The sequence below is a fragment of the Carettochelys insculpta genome, chromosome 31 (genome assembly GCF_033958435.1).
Source record: "Carettochelys insculpta isolate YL-2023 chromosome 31, ASM3395843v1, whole genome shotgun sequence".
Lineage (NCBI taxonomy): Eukaryota > Metazoa > Chordata > Testudines > Carettochelyidae > Carettochelys > Carettochelys insculpta.
The window spans coordinates 7,814,244-7,833,361 of record NC_134167.1 but is presented as its reverse complement, the minus strand read 5'-3'; the positions used below and the strand labels follow the sequence as shown (position 1 = coordinate 7,833,361).

At 48.1% G+C, this 19,118-nt stretch overlaps 1 long non-coding RNA gene across 2 annotated transcripts in view; it reads right to left on the bottom strand.

Moving 5' to 3' along the window:
* Window positions 1–17,183, bottom strand: part of LOC142004291 (uncharacterized) — a 79,767-nt gene extending 62,584 nt beyond the window's left edge. Inside the window, exons 1-2 of one of the 2 annotated variants that reach the window (XR_012642965.1) lie at window positions 17,158–17,183; window positions 15,720–15,866 (exon numbers count right to left, since the gene is read on the bottom strand). This is a non-coding gene — a long non-coding RNA (uncharacterized LOC142004291). Of the gene's footprint in view, window positions 1–15,719; window positions 15,867–17,157 lie in introns of those variants that run through there. The other variant, XR_012642966.1, reaches the window with a different exon arrangement.
* Window positions 17,184–19,118: the final 1,935 nt, after the last annotated feature.

Genomic DNA, 19,118 nt, shown 5'->3' with positions numbered 1-19,118 from the left:
CTTTTTGAAAGTTATAGTTAGTTCGCCCAATTAAACATTTGGAACTGGATCCCAGACAACTAGCAGCACCACACTCTGTAATTAATAGCCTCTTCACAGCAGTCAAAGCAGGTGTCTCTCCCTGGAGTGCCGGTTTGTGTGCAGAGAATGACACGTGCACACGAGAGTTGGCTTGGTACTTGGGTCAACAATGCAGAAAGCTGTGAACAGCGACAGAATAAAAGAAGCATCTTAGGGCTCAAAATTTCTCCTCAAGTTTTTAGAGCAAGAAATGTTGAAAGTTCGGAAGGGCTATGCAAGGGAATGGTAGGTCACATCACTGGTCATCGCTGAAAAGGAAGGAGTCAGCTTCCGAGGATCGCCCTTAAGATTTCCAGAGGTACTGTTAAACTGGTGCCCCTCTGCCCTCTTGCAGCTGGGCGAGACAAAGTGCGTTTTAGAAATGTGCCGTTATAATCCTCAGCAACACACCGATGACATATTTTTAAAGCAAATTGTAAACTGAGGTCCTGTGAACTAACACAGTAGATTCAGAAGCTGACAGTACATAGCTGGGGTTGGTGAATGCCTGTTAAATGGCTTTATTACCACCAGAATGGCTCTTTCACAGGTTCAGTGTTCTGTTACTAGGTCTGGCAGGCCTTTGCACTTTTCAGTTTACGAGGTCCAAGGGAAGCAGAGCCAGAGACAGGGCTAGGAAGGGTGGATGGGTGGACATTAAGACCCAGTGGTGCCCCCAATTTTCAGGTGCCCTTTGCAGCAGGTTTTGTGTAAGGGAAAGGAGAGCCCTGCAACTTCCTCAGAACCCTGGGATTTCCTTGAGAGAACTTGGGAGAGGATTGCAGTAAGTCACACCTGATGCATTTCCTCTTCTCAGTTAGCTCTGTGACCTATGACTCATATGCCCTGACCAGGAATCTCCTTGTGCTCATTCAAGCCGCACCTTTTTTTCCCCACATGAAGCTTGAGCCTGTCCGCCTGCCCTGTAAGGCTCTCCAGTGCTGCAAATTTGAACAGCTAAAGGCGGTGATGTTTTCAAAAGCACATTTGTTTGGGCTTTTGCTCCTTGATCTTACATTTTCTGAAGCACCCCTGTTAATCGGGGTAGTGGGGAAATCATCCTTGAAAATTAAGTATATATGTGCTTCTCGTATTGCATCATGAACTCTACTAATCTGGGGCTCCAATGATACACCAAAGTCAGTGAGATATGAGATCTCTGTAAATACACTGCCCAGCTCAAGACCTCAGAGTTCAGCCCCATGATCTGATAGCAAGAACCTCCCTGTGGATCTTAAGTGCTGCAAAAACAGAGTGGGAGTGGCATCTGCCTTGTTCCCAGGTCACTGAACATTTTCAAAAATGCTGTTACCAACCACTCTGCATCCAGAAGTGAACCAGTGACTGACAGAGACCGCACCAAAGCAGCTTGTGCTAATCTGAGGTTGGGCTCTTGAGAGAGCAATGATCACGGTGGAGATGAAGTGGCAAGGTAAAATGACAGGAGAAGCAAGTTATTAATGGTAGATATAGCAACAGAGCAGCAGTCTTTTTGAATGGCAACTCCAGTTGCAAACAATCCCAGGCAAGCCTACAGCTGTGTTCCACAGCCTCCCCTGTTCTTCAGGTTTTAGTGAAAGACTCGCTTCCAACTGGAAATACACAAAAGCAAGAATCTTCCCTGTATGCCTTTTCCCACTCCATCCAAAAAAGACTAGAATCAATGCTGACACCTACCGATGGAGAGGAGAGAGGCTGTTAATTCGACTGACCTCTCTCTTTCAGTTCCAAATTTGCAGGAAGGAGGAAGCGTGTATTCATTAAAGTCACCTTCTGGAAACGTTTTCTCACAGCCCATCTGTCTAAGTAATAATTGGAGCTAAAGTAGAGCTTAACTGGGTTTGAAACAGACTGTGTCCTGCAGTCAGAATCCATGTTATGTGCTGGAGACGACAGCTGAAAACCAAGCTGGAAAGCAGTGTGGCATAGTATGACACATGGGAACAGGTGACTGCTGGGGTAGGGAAACTGTGCACACAAATGCAAACCCTTTCCAAGCCTGACACAATGAGTTTGATTTAAAAAGAAAAAAAAAATCTGTAGTGCTTAATGCAACTTGACTTTGGTCAAGTGAGGCAGTGAAAAGACAAAGATATCCTCCTGGCAGTCTTGGTGGTCAATATTCTTATATAACTCCAGCCCTGCCTACACACTGCTCAGTCCTCTCCTCGCTTAGGCTACGTCTACACATGCAGCCAACGTCGAAATAGCTTATTTCGATGTTGCGACATCGAAATAGTCTATTTCGATGAATAACGTCTACACGTCCTCCAGGGCCGGCAACATCGATGTTCAACTTCGACGTTGCTCAGCCCAACATCGAAATAGGCGCAGCGAGGGAACGTCTACACATCAAAGTAGCACACATCGAAATAGGGATGCCAGGCACAGCTGCAGACAGGGTCACAGGGCGGACTCAACAGCCAGCCGCTCCCTTAAAGGGCCCCTCCCAGACACAGTTGCACTAAACAACACAAGATACACAGAGCTGACAACTGGTTGCAGACCCTGTGCCTGCAGCATAGATCCCCAGCTGCCACAGAAGCAGCCAGAAGCCCTGGGCTAAGGGCTGCTGCCCACGGTGACCATAGAGCCCCGCAGGGGCTGGAGAGAGAGCATCTCTCAACCCCCCAGCTGATGGCCGCCATGGAGGACCCAGCAATTTCGACGTTGCGGGACGCGGATCGTCTACACGGTCCCTACTTCGACGTTGAACGTCGAAGTAGGGCGCTATTCCTATCTCCTCATGAGGTTAGCGACTTCGACGTCTCGCCGCCTAACGTCGAAGTTAACTTCGAAATAGCGCCCGACGCGTGTAGACGCGACGGGCGCTATTTCGAAGTTGCTGCCGCTACTTCGAAGTAGCGTGCACGTGTAGACGCAGCTTTAGTGTCCTGAGGAAACATGCCCTCTGAATTCTGAACTGGGACTGGAACAGCCCAAAAAGAGACTCCACAAACTCCACTCCAAGTTTGGCGTGAACATGCCTGTGGCAATTTTGCCACCTCTGTCCATGCACAGAGATCACTGACAGATGTCCTGTCAGGACACCCAGTCCTGTATGGGACAGGGCTCCTCTGCCCTCCCACATCCCAACATCTTGCAGGAGGTGCTGCATGAACTGAGCATCTGTATTAGGGGAGGAACAGAGGCAGGCTTGGGCACAGAGCTACTGGCTTGCCCATCAAGCATCTACAACTGATAAAATGCCCAGTAATGCTCTTTGCTGTGAACTCTCAGAAGGTCCCAGTGGAGGGACGTGGCATCACATCTCCTATTTTTGACTTCATAGCTTCCATAATATTGTCCTATGTGCCTGGATTAACCTCCTTCTTCCCAGATAGCAAGGGTTTATCTCCAGATTCAAGCCTCCTTGATCATGATACTCTGCTGTCTTGTTGAGCTTTCTTCCAACACACCCTGTAGCCTACAGACATAGGGATTTGATAGGCAAGGTATAGGGATCAGTTAAAACAATAACACTGAAAAACCTCTGAAAGACAATAGCTGTAAGCCAAACTGAGTGACAGCCAAGCTTAAAGGCTTAGCCTAAGCCATTAGCTAGAAGCAGCCTAAGGTCATATGATCAGAACATCTGCTGATTGTCTACCACAGGAAAATCATGGTAACCAATTGAGGGATGCTTTGTTCAGCCCTCAGTTTCCCCCATGTAATCAAGTTGGGGTGCCCTACTCTCCACTGCACCCTGGGGAGTAGATGTAAATGTAATTTATTCCCACCTTACAGCCTCATAGAGGCACAGAGGGCCATGTGTGTAAATGAAAATTAGGTTCTGCCCTTCTATTCCTTGTCCAGGCAAAGCACTCACTGAATTCAATGCCATAGAATATCATAGATCATAGCGTTGGAAGAGACCTCAGGAGGTCATCAAGTCCAACCCCCCTGCTGAAAGTAGGACCAATCCTAACTAAATCATTCCAACCAGGGCTTTGTCAAGCCAGGACTTAAAAACCTCTAGGGATGGATATCCCACCACCTCTCTCGGTAATGCTTTCCAGCATTCACCACCCTCCGGGTGAAATAGTTTTTCCTAATATCCAACCTACGCCTTCCCCGACTACAACTTGAGACTCTTTCTCCTCATTCTGTCATTGGTCACCACAGAACAGTCTCTCTTCGGAACCCAACTTCAAGTAGTTGGAGGCTGCTATCAAATCCCCCCTCACTCTTCTCCTCTGTAGACTAAATAAACCCAAATCCTTCAGCCTCTCCACGTAAGACATGTGCTCCAGCCCCCTAATCATTTTTGTCACCCTCTGCTCGACTCTCTTCAGTGCATCCCCATCATTTGTAATGGTGTGTGTGTGCAAAATTAGATGCAGTACTCCAGATGTGGACTCACAGTGCCAAACAGAGGAGAATAATCATTTCCCTAGATCTGCTGGCAGTGCTCCTACTCATGCACCCCAGGATGCTGTTAGCCTTCTCAGCTACAAGGGCACGCTTGTGGCTCATATCCAGCTTTTATCCACTGTAATGCCCTGCTCCTTTTTAAGCATTTTGCCCAACTAGGGCAAGTCATATGGATCACACTGTGGTGCCCATAGAAATGCACATTGAAAAGCAGACTGTCCACCCAAAAGCTAGGGACCAAGACCTCTAGGAGGAGACTGTCACAGGTCCCTGCTATCGGCATGGCAACTCAGCAATAGCTACTGGCATTGAGCCTCTCTAAAGGTGCTTTAATAGCATGATGGCTTCTCACGTTAGCCACCCAAAAACTGGCACCACAGAGCTATCACTTTGGACGGCTGGGCTGCAAGGTTTGCAATGCAACATCTCGCTGCTGGAGATGTTAGAGAACCTGAAGAGCTTACTCAAATACAGGGTGGCAGGAGGCACTCTGTTACGGCAAGTTGAAAGGTGTAAAAAGAAGATTATTTCCTATGTATTGACACAGTCAGAAGAAGGGCATTTTGGCATAGTACACACCTTCTCTTTCTAAGACTTTGCACAAACACCCAGGCATACGCTGCACTTGAAACAGTTTCTCCAGACCCTAGAGAACAAATCAATAGAACAACAGCAGTTCTGTTCTAAGAGTGAAACCCAGCCACTTACTTCAGGGTGCGATTTGGCCGTGACCAGACAGCAGCCCGCCTGGCTCAGACAGCAGCCGCAAGTGCTCATTTCGGTCAATAGATGGTGCTTATTTACTATGTGATGGGCCTTCCTCTGGGCTGTTGGGCTCAGCACACAGCTAGGGGAGTGAAATTTCCCATCTGCAGTTCACTTCTTTATCATTCCCTTTTGCCTCACTTGCTACTCCATCTTCTCTTCGCCTGAACGGACTTCGCTGAGTTCCATGCAGTCCCGCCAGAGCCCATGAACTGCTACACCAGTGCTTTGCGCCCCTTTCAGATGAGGCAAGGATCAGACCACAAAATTTAGGGGAGCAGCTGCAGGCACCCACTAAAGGTGCTGCAGCACGACAAAGCTCAAGTGCCTTGCTCTTCTTGGCTCCTGAGGATTAGTTTGCTGCAGAGCTATTGTGTTTCTAAGGGGGGTTCCACTCACTGCTGCAGCACCCTCTTAGCACTGCAATGGCCTGTCTCCAGCTAAGTTTCTCAAGGCCTCATCCTCTAGCCAGGTGATTTGTCCAGCTCAGACCCCTTCAGGAATAACAAGCGGTCACATGAAGATCCAAATACAACACAACTCAGTCATTCTTCTGCCACTCCTGGGCAACACTGAAGCTCTTTGTCTTTACTCCCTAGCCCTGCAGAGTTCTCCTGTGCCACTTCTTCCCAGCAGGTTAGCTCACCGCCTTCACTTGCTTTTCTCAGGGATCTCCCTTCTTTTCACCTGCCCTATCTCAGAGATGCCCCATCATTGTCACCAGGCCCTTCCTGGGGCACAGACAGGGAGAAGGAACAGGCTCCCCTCTCTAGGTAAGCAGGACCCTGTTGCAGCTGGACTCACTCATGGTAATTAAACAACCAGATCAGGATCAGCTGGGGGATAACAGCTACATCACAGGCAAGCCTGAGCCCAGCTCTGCTTACAAGGCCAGCCAGCAGGTGGAAGTTCCCACAGGGAACATGACATCAAATGACTGCAGGTATAAAGTAAGGGATGCCAGCTATACATGGAGGAGGGAACAAGTTGAGGCAGTCAGATCCTGTTATCGAAAGCAGCAATACCAGAAAAACTCACTGACTTTCACTGCTTCTCCAACTAGCCAAACCTAGTTGTGTTATTTAGTGGCCGTGCTTTCCCTGGCATCCAAGATTCTCAACACACATTGCACATAATGACAAATGGGAATACTGTGTCTTTCTGTAAAGTGACTCCTCCAAGATCCCACAGAAAGTCAGTAGCAGAGCCAGGAACTGGAACCTGGAGATCACATGGGGCTCCCAACCACGCCCTGTTTAGCCACAGCAGCCTGTTTACAGGGACTCCACAGAGCAGCTCTCAATTTGCAATAGGAACAAGGTATCTTCTGGCTTAGAATTCAAACTGCATGGTGGAGTCAGCTCTCAAGACGGAGAAGAGCTGCTCTAGACAGTTAAGAGAGCCGTGTGCTGCAGCATGCACAACCATTTCTTGGATTCACCACCATTGTGCGGCTTCATCTGCCATGTGAGCTAGGCTAGACCATGAACGTGTACAGCCAGTTCCCTTATTTTCTTCCTCCTATCGTCTCAGGGGCTTGCTTTAACCCCCTTGCTAGGGCATACCATCCTACTACCCCCAGAATAAGGGAACATCTCCCAAGACAGGCACACTCACCAGCTGGCATGGAGCAAACTACTACAAACACCAAGCCTGCCAAATTTAAAGGGCCAAACCCAACAGGGCACTCTGGGAAAAAAGTTCTGTAAAAGGACATCTTTTGGCAGGGGCGTGGGAGTAGGTGTTATATAGGAGAATGCTCTGAAGGGGTTGGGGGGCTTTGCTATTTCTTTTTAATGAGCTGTTTATGTGGGCTGTCTTCAGACAGCTGAGAAGCCCAGGGATGGTCAGACATGCTTAGATAAGTGAGTGGGGGAGCTTTGATGTTGCAGTTTCACATGCATTCTTTTCAGTGTTATAAATGTTGACTAATTCCCTCCCAATCCAGATGTCACAAATTCATGGTCTGAGACCAGGCAAGCTGGACGGTAACAAAAACGGGAGCTAAAGCTTAGTAACACTGTTGATAAATCAGAGCTGATGAGCTGACGGAAACATGCTTCTTTGGTCTCTTAGCCCAGAGGAAGAGGTTACTGGCCATAACGTGTGCTAGCTCTGACACACCTTTATCCTTGAGGTTCTCAGATGGTGGGTGACGAAGTGGGGAGGGGGTCCAAAGAGGATGGAGCCAGGCTGTTCTCGGTGGAAGCAGTTGACAGAACAAGGAGCAATGGTTTAAAGTTTCAGTGGGAGAGGTGGATATTAGCCAAAACTCTGTCACTAGGAGGGTGGGGAAACCTGGGAATGGGTCACCTAAGGAGGTGGTGGAATCTCCATCACTAGAGGTTTTTAAGTCCTGGCTTGACGCAGTCCTGGCTGGGATGATTTAGCTGGGGTTGGTCCTGCTTCGAGAAGGGCTTGTACTAGATGACCTTCTGAGGTCCCTTCCAGCCCTAATCTTCTAAGATTCTATGACTTGGCCCCATGCCAGATGCAGGATGGTGCCAATTCTTATGACGGCCAGGGTGGGTCAGACCAATCGCTGGTCTCATCTGATATCCTGTCTCCAGGGTGGCCCACCGTGGATACTTCAGAGGAAGGCATTAGCCCAGCTATCATGTACTTAATTGTATGTGGCTGCGCCATAGGGGGAAATCTCTGCTTGGCCCCAGCTGGTGAGCCGATTACCGGGAGATGGGACAGGAAAAGAACACTTCCTGCTGAGCTGACTGACATCAGCAGTGACCTCCCCCACCCTAGCCAAGCCATCCATTGATATTACTGAACAACGGGGGCCCAATGTCATTTCCTCCTCCTCCCCTTGAATGGTCCATTAAGGGGGTCATGGGGCCAGTGCAAGGTCAGACTCTAATGACATGCCAGGGAGGATCAGGGAGGTGCCCACTGAGCTCCAGGTTAGTCAGTCCGTCACACAGCAGGTGGAGTGACTCAGGCTGCTGGTAGCTCATCCAAAGGACTGATGTTATTGTGGACTAGGCTGAGAGGTGTGTTGGTTCAGTGGGCAGGGCACTGCATCAGGGCTCTATCCCCGGCTCAGCCACCGACCCACTGCATGACAAGGCAATTCCCCCTCTCTGAATTGTCTATTTAGATCGCAAGCTCTTCAGGGCAGGGATTATCTTGGTCTGTGTACATGTACAGCACCTAGCACAGTAAAGGTCTGATCTTGTTTGTGGCCCCCCGCAACTGCAGCAACACAGACAGCAACCATTCATTCATGGATGCCTACATCCAAGTTAAAGGACCCTTTAGAAATACCCCAGGCAGAGAAGAAATGTTTAAAAATTCTTTCCTCCTCCAATTCAGCTCCTGAGAAATACAGCATGAAAGCTGGAGACCTGTGATCCACTGCTGAGATACCAGCACTGCTGAGCTGAGGTACAAAGAGCTGTCAATGTCCTAGCCCCAGGGGGCTTCCCATACCATATCATATGAGGTCTGATAAGCCTGGTGAGGGGCATGATATAAACCCCTTAGGAGAACAGAAGAAGGCTCTAAGTGGGGATGCTGTGGTGTCACATAATGCTGACACATGTGCAGGAGCTCAGGAAAGCTTCCTTCTCTTCCACATCTGGAAGGAGGAAGGGGATGGCAGGGACTGATCAGCGGCTGGGTGAGGTGCAGTCACCTGTGGAGGGAGTGTGACCTGTGTGACCAGCTGGGTTGGGCAGCTTTTCCCTCTGTGCTTGAAGAGACCCTGAAGGCAGGTCTCATGCAAAGCATGGAGCTTTGTCCATTTGGCACATGCCAAGGACTAGCTAAGCAATGGGCTGAGTCAAGCTGAGAGCAGGACTGAACACAGGTCCCCAGTTGGCCCGTCAGACATGGGACTTCCTAGTGCACTTGTGAGTGGTGAAAGGTTGTTAGAAAAAAAAAAAAACAATGGAAATCATTTGGAATAAATTGCCTTGCAGGAACCCCTGGGTCTCTGAGGAGCCAGGCACCTCTTGTTATTTCCCACTTGATCAAACTCAGCAACAGCTGGCTCTCCCAGTGAAGCTGTTGTCACAGACTACAGGTATTTGGGGCCATGCAGATAAGCTCTTAGGAGTTACCAGGTGCTTCTGAGAGCTGGAGATTCCCGTGGTGTGTCTCTTGAGGTCAGTTTTTGAGACGAACTCACGGTGTTTAGCACACTTTGCTTCCTGAGTCCCTTTTGAAAAATGCAGCCCAAAACACTGGAGAAAATTTGGCCCTCTTTAGGCATCTGAAGGAGAGTGGAGCTCTTCGGCAAGTCTGACCACACCTGGCTGCTACACACCTGAAACTCTGACCCTTCGCGTCTCATCAAGGACCGTACTCTGTGCTGGGGGGTGTGATACTGTAAGAGGCATTTCATGCTGTGCAGGTGAAAATGCACTCTGCAGGGTAGCAGTTGGTGTAAAAGGAGCACCTGGATGTGATGGGAGCATTGCAGCTAGGTGCCAGAGAGACAAATGGAGGGATACAGCAGCTTAGCCGGAATAGCTAATTTTCAGAGCCTTTGCCTCATGCACTCACGTTGTACTGTCAGGCTTTGTCTGTGCTGGCAAAGGCACAGCATTGGCAGTCACAGAGCACTGCAGGGAAGCTCCTGTCGTATGTTCACCCCGTGTTCCTGGTGACAGCGTAGCACGTCCACGTTAGCAGCTTCACAGGGGCAGGAGGGAGAGTGTGATGGGTCATAGGATCATTGTGTTTTGGGGGACGCCCACATTCTGCCTTGTAAGTCTAGACATCAGCAACCTGTCCTGATGCAGCGGGAAGAGGCGGCTGCTCGGGACAGATGCCAATGCCGCCCCGCTGATTAGCAGAGCGCCCCCAGCTAGGTTTTGTGTTTCGACAGGGGGTGAACATTCACACCTGCTTTTGTGCACATAGGAAACTTTATTCTGTGCATGGATGGAAAAAATCTGCACATGGGTGGAAGAGATTAGAGGGAACATTGCTCGGGAGGGACAGCGCTGGGAGCTGATTTAACTGCACTGTAACTTGCCGGTGTAAACAAGTCCTCCCTTGGACCATTTTAACAACAGTATAACTCCATTGACATTGGGGGAGATACTCCATCCTGATTTACACCTATGTGAAGAGGCAGAACTAGGGCTCCTTTCTCTGGTGCTGGGGCAAACCAACTCACTGCCCTGTATACGCGGGAAGATAATCAAGGGTGCAGATGGCAGAGAACTACCTCATTCCTACTGAAAGTCAGGGAGTTGGGTACATAATTGTGTCTTGAAACTCTCCCCCTCCTTGGTAGAGAGCATGATGGTATCTCTGGCTGGCAGTCATTTCCTCTTGGGCCTCTGCTGACTTGCTTGCTGTTGCTATCCTTGTTTTGTGCATCAACCATCCAAAGAAATGCCTTGGCTCTGAGCAAAGCCAAGCTGGCCCCAGAATGGTTCACCCAACCTTCCTAACAATAGCTCTTCCTTTCAGTTCACTTCAGTCCCTTATTTCCCACATGTGGGAAAAAATCTCCACCCACATGGTTGGTGGCATGGAAAGATCAGTGGCTGGCAATAAATCAGCCATGTTTCCACTGGTAATAGAAGGCATTGTGTAAGGCAGAGACGGAAAAGTATTGCAGATCTGTGCTGTTCTGTATACATAAGGCAGGGCAGGGAAGGGCAGGGACTGCCAGGCAAAAACAAGCTAAAAAAAGGCATATGAGGGAGATATTTCAGGAATAGGCTGACCTTCAGGGACCAAAGGATTTGCTTGCATGGATCCTCAGACAGATAATCCCCCCGAGACCCCAGAACTGACACTTCCTATACATGGTCCATGAATCACCCACAGTAGGGCTGCAATGAGGCTTTGAGAACAGCCACTGAACCCTACCAGCTGGGTTCCTTTAAAGACTACAGGAGGGTTTCTTTTCAAAATGCTAACTCAGCTGGTTGGTTATCTTTTTGTCCTGATAGGATAAGCGATGCGGCCAAGGAAGGAGCATGACCTTAGGGTGTGCCTACACAGCAAAGTTATTTTGGAATAACAGCTGCTATTCCCAAATAGTTTCACGAGTGTCTACACCTGCAACCACTATTGGGAAATAGTTTCGAGCTAGTGGATGGCTTATTTCGATGTGGCAAATTTCATTCTGCGTGGCGAGATATAGCTACTTTGGAGTAGGGGCTGTAAAGACAGAGAATGGGTCTATTTTGAAATAAGCTATTCCAGAATAGTTTATTCTGAAATAAAGGTACTGTGTAGACATAGTATTTTGGATTAGAGCCCCTGGAAGCATGTGTTTCTATGGTGGTGCACTTCTGCACGTGCTTTGGTGCAGATAACAAAATCTATTCTGCCCATGAATGTAAAAAATTGGAGGGAACATTGCACCAAACCATTGCGAGGCTTTCCGACACTAGCTAGCTCCGCTACACGGAGGCCATTTCATTAGCACTTGGAAGGGAAGTCTTCTTAGAAGTGGTTGATCTGCTGAAATCAGTGATGCACAAAGTAGCCATAAACCACTCCCATGTCTCCAGTGGGGCTTAGCCCTGCGTGTGAACTCTCCCTTCGCATATTCCATTGCATCTCAGCAGCAAGACCATCACAAGCCTGCTGCTGGGGCTGCCTTAGGGAAAACAGGACCTAGCACCCTTCCCCTCTGATGAGGCAAACTCTTTCCCTTTTTAAACGGATGGCAAAAGTCCAGGTTGCCCTCTGCTCTGACCCTGCTGGGATTCAACTGGCAGCAAGTCCCTGGACAAATCAACAGGAACAGGGTTGGTTTGGATTCTTCTTTCCCTTTCCTTTTCCTCGAAGGCAGAGCAGCTAAACTGAGTGTAGGACCAAGGCCAGGAGATGGGAAAAGCAGGACATGAATCACTGGCAAAGCTACCTTGTCTTTCACAGGCACTGGCCTGCCTAGCTCTTCTTCTGCCTAGGTTGAGTCCAGCTCATGTGAAAATGAGAATATGGGAGATATTAAGATATTTAGACATTGAGATATTTAATAGCAGCCTTCAACTTCCTGAAGGGGAGCTCTAAAGAGGAGGGTGAGAAACTGTTCTCAGTGGTGTCAGATGGCAGAACAAGGAGTAATGGTCTGAAGTTGAAGAGGGAGAGGTGTAGATTAGATATTAGGAAAAACTACTTCACCAGGTGGGTGGTAAAGCATTGGAATGTGTTGCCTAGACAGGTGGTGGATTGTCCATCCCTTGAGGTTTTTAAGTCCCAGCTGGACAAGGACCTGGCTGGGATGACCTAGTGGGGGTTGATCCTGCTTGAAGCAGGGGGCTGTACTAGATGACCTCCTGAGGTCCCTTCCAGCCCTGTGATTCTGTGAAGATATCTTATTGTTTTTTGCTGTTGCCTGTTGCTTTCCTGGTGATGGTCTGGGACATTGTCTACAGCAGATGTAAATATTAACCATGTCTAATCCTTTGATCTGCCTCTGCAACATAGGTTATACATGGCTAATGCAAACTTATTGTGGTTTTTTTTTGTGCTTTTGTAACTGGCCACAGGTGGACTAGAAGCTGGGACCTCAGTGCATTAGCCTCTGTAGCAGGAGCGGCCAACCGGTTGGGGACTAAGATCCACAGATAGAGTCCAAAAGCCACATGGATAGAGTACAAAGGGACACATATTAAAAACCTCTATCTATCTTATCTAGATAGATAAGAATAAATGCATAATACACAGCTCAATGCCCTCCCGCTCCTCCAGAGCCAGGGACTCCCAGCCTCCTGCTCTTTCCCAATCCCCCTCTCCTCCTCCAGAGTCAGGCACCCCTAGCTTCCCCCCTCCCTGCTCTTACTCACTGGAGCCACCGTTGCCACCACACACTTCTCCCACCAATTACTGGGGTGCATGCACAGAGCGGCGGGCAACACTCCCGGCACGTGGCTCTGAGGAGCAGCCACATTTAATGGCTCAAAAAGCCACATGTGGCTTGAGAGCCGCATCTTGGCCACCCCTGCTCTACAGTTTGAACTAAAAGCCAGCTGGCTGTCAGCTAAGGCTGCAGAGGAGACTCATTCTCTGTTAAGTGGCCTAGGTGCCACTACATGGGATATTGAGCCACATGTAGGTGTGCGGGTTACACAATGCTTCTTGGTGACATGATACACAAGGCCAGAGGTGAGGAGTAGGGAAGGATTTTAGGCTGAGTTCAGGCCACTGTAGCACTTGCTGTAAATTAGGGTAGCCCACAAGTTTGTCTAATTCACTCTGACTTCTTGGCCAGTCTAAACTCTATTATCACCTCCGGCTCAGAATTCTCTAGGATGCTCTTACATAGAACTCCATAGATTTCATCTCTATTAAATTCCACTGGACATACCTTTAGTCAGTGTTTTCTCAACCAGAGGCATGTGTACCTTTGGGGGTACACCAAGATTTTCCAGGGGGTACATCAACTCAGCTAGATATTGGCCTAGTTTCACAACAGGCTACATGAAAAACACTCATCAAGTCAGTGCAGTCTAAAAGTTAATTCAGACAATGTTTGTTTCCACTGCTTCATATGCCTTTAGCTGAAATGTAAGTACAATATTTCTATTCTAATTCATTTATTTGATAATAAGATGATAGAAATTCAGCAAGTTTTCAGTAGTTGTCTTCTGTGATATTTTTGCAGGTTTTTGGATGTAGTTTTTAAGTGAGGTGTAACTTGGTGGTATGCAAAACAAATTTGACTCCTGAAAAGAGTATAGTAATCTGGAAATGTTGAAAGGCACTTGTTTCAAGACCTCAGATTCCCTTAGGACCATGTATCTCAATCGGTGGTATGCCTGCCCTTAGGGGTACACGAGATGGTAGTGGGTACATGGGAAATAGGCAGATGAGATACGTAGTTCTCTATGGGAGACAGATTAAATTAGATTGATTTTATAGTGGTATTCTGCCATTTTTGCCTCTGTCCCTTGCTGAAGCAGGAACCATGGAGGCTCCAGGAAACAAAATATAAAGTGGGGGAAGGGGAAGATTTTTAGTCAAAGATTTTTGCATGGCCAGACAGTTGGGTTTGAATGATAGAACCAGCCTTAGGCTTTTCCTTTCTCTCCCCAGTCTGGTTTTCGCACTCCCACCCCACAGTCTGGGACACTGTGTTATGTTTTTGGCACCTGTAAAAAGAAATATGATGTTGAATAAGTGACGTAGAAAAACACAGGGGATGCAAAACCACCATTTGTGGCCTTAAGCAAATATGAGGAGGAGGCCTGGATGACATCCCAAGATAAAAGCCTGCCCTGAGATAGAGGTAGACAAGGCAGCTTGTTAGTGGATATCCAGCCGGCTTTGGCACTTGGGATTGGTTTCCGTGGGAGCTGGCTAATGTGGCCATGTGGAGACATGTATTTCTGTTCTGTGCATAAGAGAAGCAGAATTGCCTGAGGTGGAATATTTGCACAGGGTCATGGCTGGGTGACACCAGTGTCGATAGCTGCGAAGTGTCTGAAAGACACAGGAGGAAATGCACACGTGCATATGTGTGAAAAAACGTTTCTCATTCCCTGCGTGAGCTGCACCTCCCATCAATACTATCACAGGGTCTCTGTGGCCCAGCTCTGCAAGACAATAAACACAAAGTGTCACTTGAAGTGGATCTGAATGTCACGAGAAGCCCCTAGGATGGTCGGGCTCATGCTGCAGGAGGAGAGCCCAGGCCCTGGCTGGTGGTGAGTGGGATAAGGAAGCAGTGGAGGAATAGGGTGGCTGGAGCACAGAGAGTTGGGTTTCTCTTTGTTCATGAGGCTCGCAGACCCCACTTCTGCGATTCAACCCAAAACATCAAACCACTCTCTGCTTTCAGAGATATGGGGAGGTGGGGAAATCAAAGGACAGAGAATCTCTCCTGGTCCAGGTGTACTTGCTCTACGGGGCAGCTTTTAGGAGTCACTCTTTCCCCCTTAAAAGAGAAATCGGGCACTATGATTTCCAGAGTGGGGAACCCACAGGACCTGCTCCTGTGGCCTTTGAGTTCAATGCAAATGTTCTGAAGATGCAGGATCTGTCTCCACCAGCTGGAAGACAGAGAGTGCATTGTTTTTCTTGCAATAGTTATTCCCTGCTGGGATCTGAAGGGAGCAATGCATCCAGCTGTTGAGCTCAGATCCCATTTCTATCCACGTCTACGCTGCTGTGTGGATGTACCCTTAGACAAGGAAAGTTCAGAGCAGAGGACCTTCTACCTCAAGCTGTTAAGTGTTTGTGATGTGTAATTTAACTGTTTTAAATGTAATAATGGTGTTTAAGTGGACAATCAAAATGGAGTCTGTGGCCTTTAACCCCAGCAACCATGATTAATTCCCCTCAGACACTGACCACCACAAACTAGTTTGAACTGGATTTTCCCGCCAGGGTGGTCACGAGGGTTCCATTCCTCACAGACCTCGTCCACCTTGGGAGCTTTATAGAGACTGCGTCACCTCAGCCTCAGTGCTGTCCGCCATCAAGGCAGCAGGGCACGGGTCCATCCAGTTTGCCATCTGACTACACGGGACAGTTCCACCAGGCCGCTGCTCAAGAGGAGGGAGAGGACTCCCATCCTCGTCAACACTTACCCACGGTGCCATGGTCAGCCTGCCGTTCCTCTCCCATCACCAGCCTGAGGAGGGACATCACGGGACTCCCCAGTGCTCCTCCTCAAGGGCTCCAAATCAGCCTAAGAGTTGAAGGTCCTGGGCACCTCTGCAACTGCCTCTATCATCCTAGGAAATTAAGGTAATTGTAATTAAGGGGAGTTACCAATTCTCACTAAGCCACAGGGTTTGATGTAACGGATCTGGGCTTTATGTCCCTGTATTTGCTGTTTTACATTTGAGCTGTGTTGGTTATAATCCCCGTTTTACGCCCATTTGTATTCATTAACTTAACAGCGCCTCTTAATTTCTTTACACCCACACAAGAGGGGAGGGGGAAGGGAAAAGGGATCCACCTCAGATTAATTCACTGGTGATAAACCCTGAGGGGGGCTGGGGTTGGGGTTGTCCTCTGCTTCTGACAAGGGCACGTTGTGCAGCATCTTCTAATTTGGGTTTGCTGCCGAGGCCCTTGGGGTAACACAGCAGATGTGCTTTAGGGGCAAGCAAATGGCATGCAGTGTTATGCACTTGGGCAACACCGCTTGAACTCACTGGTGACTTGTTAGTATTGGGCCTGTGGTGCTGGGGGCTGCACAAATCGAACAAAAAGACGGTCCCCACGCCAAGCAGCTTCCAATCAAGAGACCCCAGCTGGATGCAGACAGATGAGGGAGTACAGTCACACAGTTACTTGCCCTGGCCCCCTCTTCCAGTCCTGCTTTACCATTGCCCCCTCTAGCACCTACTGCTAGCTCAGCTGGGTTTGACTGAGGCATAGGGGAAACAAGGAGAATTTTGTGCAGCCAGAACGTGCATCCTCTTCTGCCTCACAGCAGCAGGTGCTTTTTCTCCAGCAATCAGGAGACTGGTCTAGGGCCTTGCCCTGAGCTGGCAGAGCAGTAGAGATTTGGCTAAAAGCTTTCTGTTTCACAGAACTTGCCTGAAGCACTAGATGACCTCAGGGTTCTGTACTGCCCTGCTTGCTGGGAGGCGTGGTGCTGCACCTGACTATTCAGCAGGATTTCTCTTTGACCTGGCCTTAAGCCTAGTTTCTTTATCTGTAAAATGGGGTTCATTATGTTTATCTAGCACAAGGGGCTGTTTTCAGGCTAAACCAACTGGTGTTTCTGAAGCACTTTGAATCCCGTGAGTGGAAAACGCTGGAAAAGAGTAAGGCGGAGTTTGACTGATGATGGAGATTATTGTTGCTGCTATTGTAATTATAAAATGCCACATCCTTTGTCATTTTATTCATATCCCCAAAGAGAAGAGCACCATGTCACCTGATAGTTCGTCATTCTTCATCATTACAGCTATGGCCCCTGTTGCTTTTTAGGTGATGGAGTATTGCAGGAATGGCTGCTTTGAACTACCTCTATTGCACTAAAGTAATTCTTTTGTAAAGCACTTCATTTACATTTTGGGTCTGCAGTTCCATGTGTGAGAGATGTTGGACTTCTGACCCTCATGAAACGTTTTCACGGTGCGGGAAACACTTCTCCCTAATTCAAAGAATTTGATTAGGAGCAATTTAATATAAAAATACAACCCACTATTTGCAATAAACAGAGGAATGTGCTCAGCAAATGTTATACAGTAATTCTTGTTTGAAAGGCATTCTTTTCCTAAGACAACTTCACCCTTATCAGAAGGGTAGCCTTGTTAGTCTGTATCTGCAAACACAAGAAGTTCTGTGGCACCTAATAGACTAACAGATTTTTTGGAGCATCAGCTTTCATGGGCAAATGCCCACTTCCTCAGATGCATGTACATCTTCCTTGTAAAACATGTATCTGAAGAAGTGGGTCTGTCCCACAAAAGCTCATCATCTAATCATTTTGTTAGTCTTTAAAGTGCTACATGACTGCTGTTTTATTTTCTCCAAAAAATCTGTTAGTCTATAAGGTGCTACGTAACCTCACTCTTGAGAAGACCAAGACTACAAATGGATTCAAAAAAGAGCTAGAAAAATTCATGGAGGATAGGTCCATCAATAGCTATTAGCCAGGACGGACCAGGATGTTGTTGTCCCTGTCCTCTGTCAGACAACAGGGGAGGAATCACTTGATGATTACTCATTCTGTTCATTCCCTCTGGGGTACATGGCATTGGCTACTGTCAGAAGACAGAATACTGGGCTAGATGGACCTTTGGTTTGACCCAGTTTGGTTGCTCTTAATTTCTTCTCTTCTTTGGCAACTAAATAATCTTCCAGCAACTCTGAACTCACTGATCCTGAAACTCAGTATTTCTGAGATCTGTTCTATCTGTATGACTTGTAATTTGTAAGTGGAATGTAAGTTCTACCTTCTGTAGCAGGCTGTTAGCCTTCAATACAGCTGGCTGAAAAAAATGAATATTTTCATACCATTTTAAAAATTAAAACAAGTACCTGTTTTTTTAATTAAAATAAGAATTAAAGCATTTTAACCAGCATTACCTGTGCTACTAAATATTTATTCCAGCAACCTCATCTACCAGGAAGCCCTGGAATTAATAATGCATATTATTCAGGTTAGAAGGTGCTGCACACTTCCACTCTGCTTGGGTGAAACTCGTTAAAACTCCACCAGGTCTTGCCCCAGGGCTCAGCCAAAACCTAGAGTAGTCCACTTGCAGTTTTTTCTGTAAGCTGAGCACTTGGGTGGTCACCCAGGAGAAATTCAGGTACTGCCCCACTGATCAACAGAGCGCCCCAGCCACACGCAGCCGGCAGCAAGTGTTTCTGCACATGCCTTGGTGCACATAATGTTCATTCTGCTCATGGGTGGAAAAAGCTAGGGGAAATGCTGTCTACTTGGGGTGGCCTCTGATTCTGTAGTTCCAAAGCCCTCCCCAAGAAGTAGCCTTGTCCCAGGATGTTATAAACTGTTAGCTTGGGATCACGCAACTGGGACTCAGTTCCTGGGAGCTGCTGTTCTGAATCAATTCCTGTTCTTTCCAGCATGCCCTGAGAGAGAGGCTGGGATCCAGCTGCTGCAAGCTCCCACTTGCTCTGAGAACCAGCCTGGAGCTTGGCCATTATGATGTGCCATGATCCAGTTCCTGGAAGTACCATCTTCCCTTGGGGACTCAGCACATGCAAACTCTGACTCCCTTGGGGCAACATGCCAGCACTTAGCTCCCATGAGCTCCCTCTCCCAACAAGCCATGAGTCAGGCCTGGGCTCTGACCACCCTGCCTTGCTGCCAGCAGCCTTTTCTGCCCCACTCTCACCCCCTACTTCCTTAGCCAGCCACTTCCTGCCATTTTTTCACCTTCCCTTTATGGGTCCCCCAGGTGGCCAAAGCGATTGTGCTGCTTCGCGTGACAAGCTGCCCTCTCCCATGAGTCCCTCATGTGAGAAGCGGACAGTGACTGGCAGCCGGGGAAAGTTCC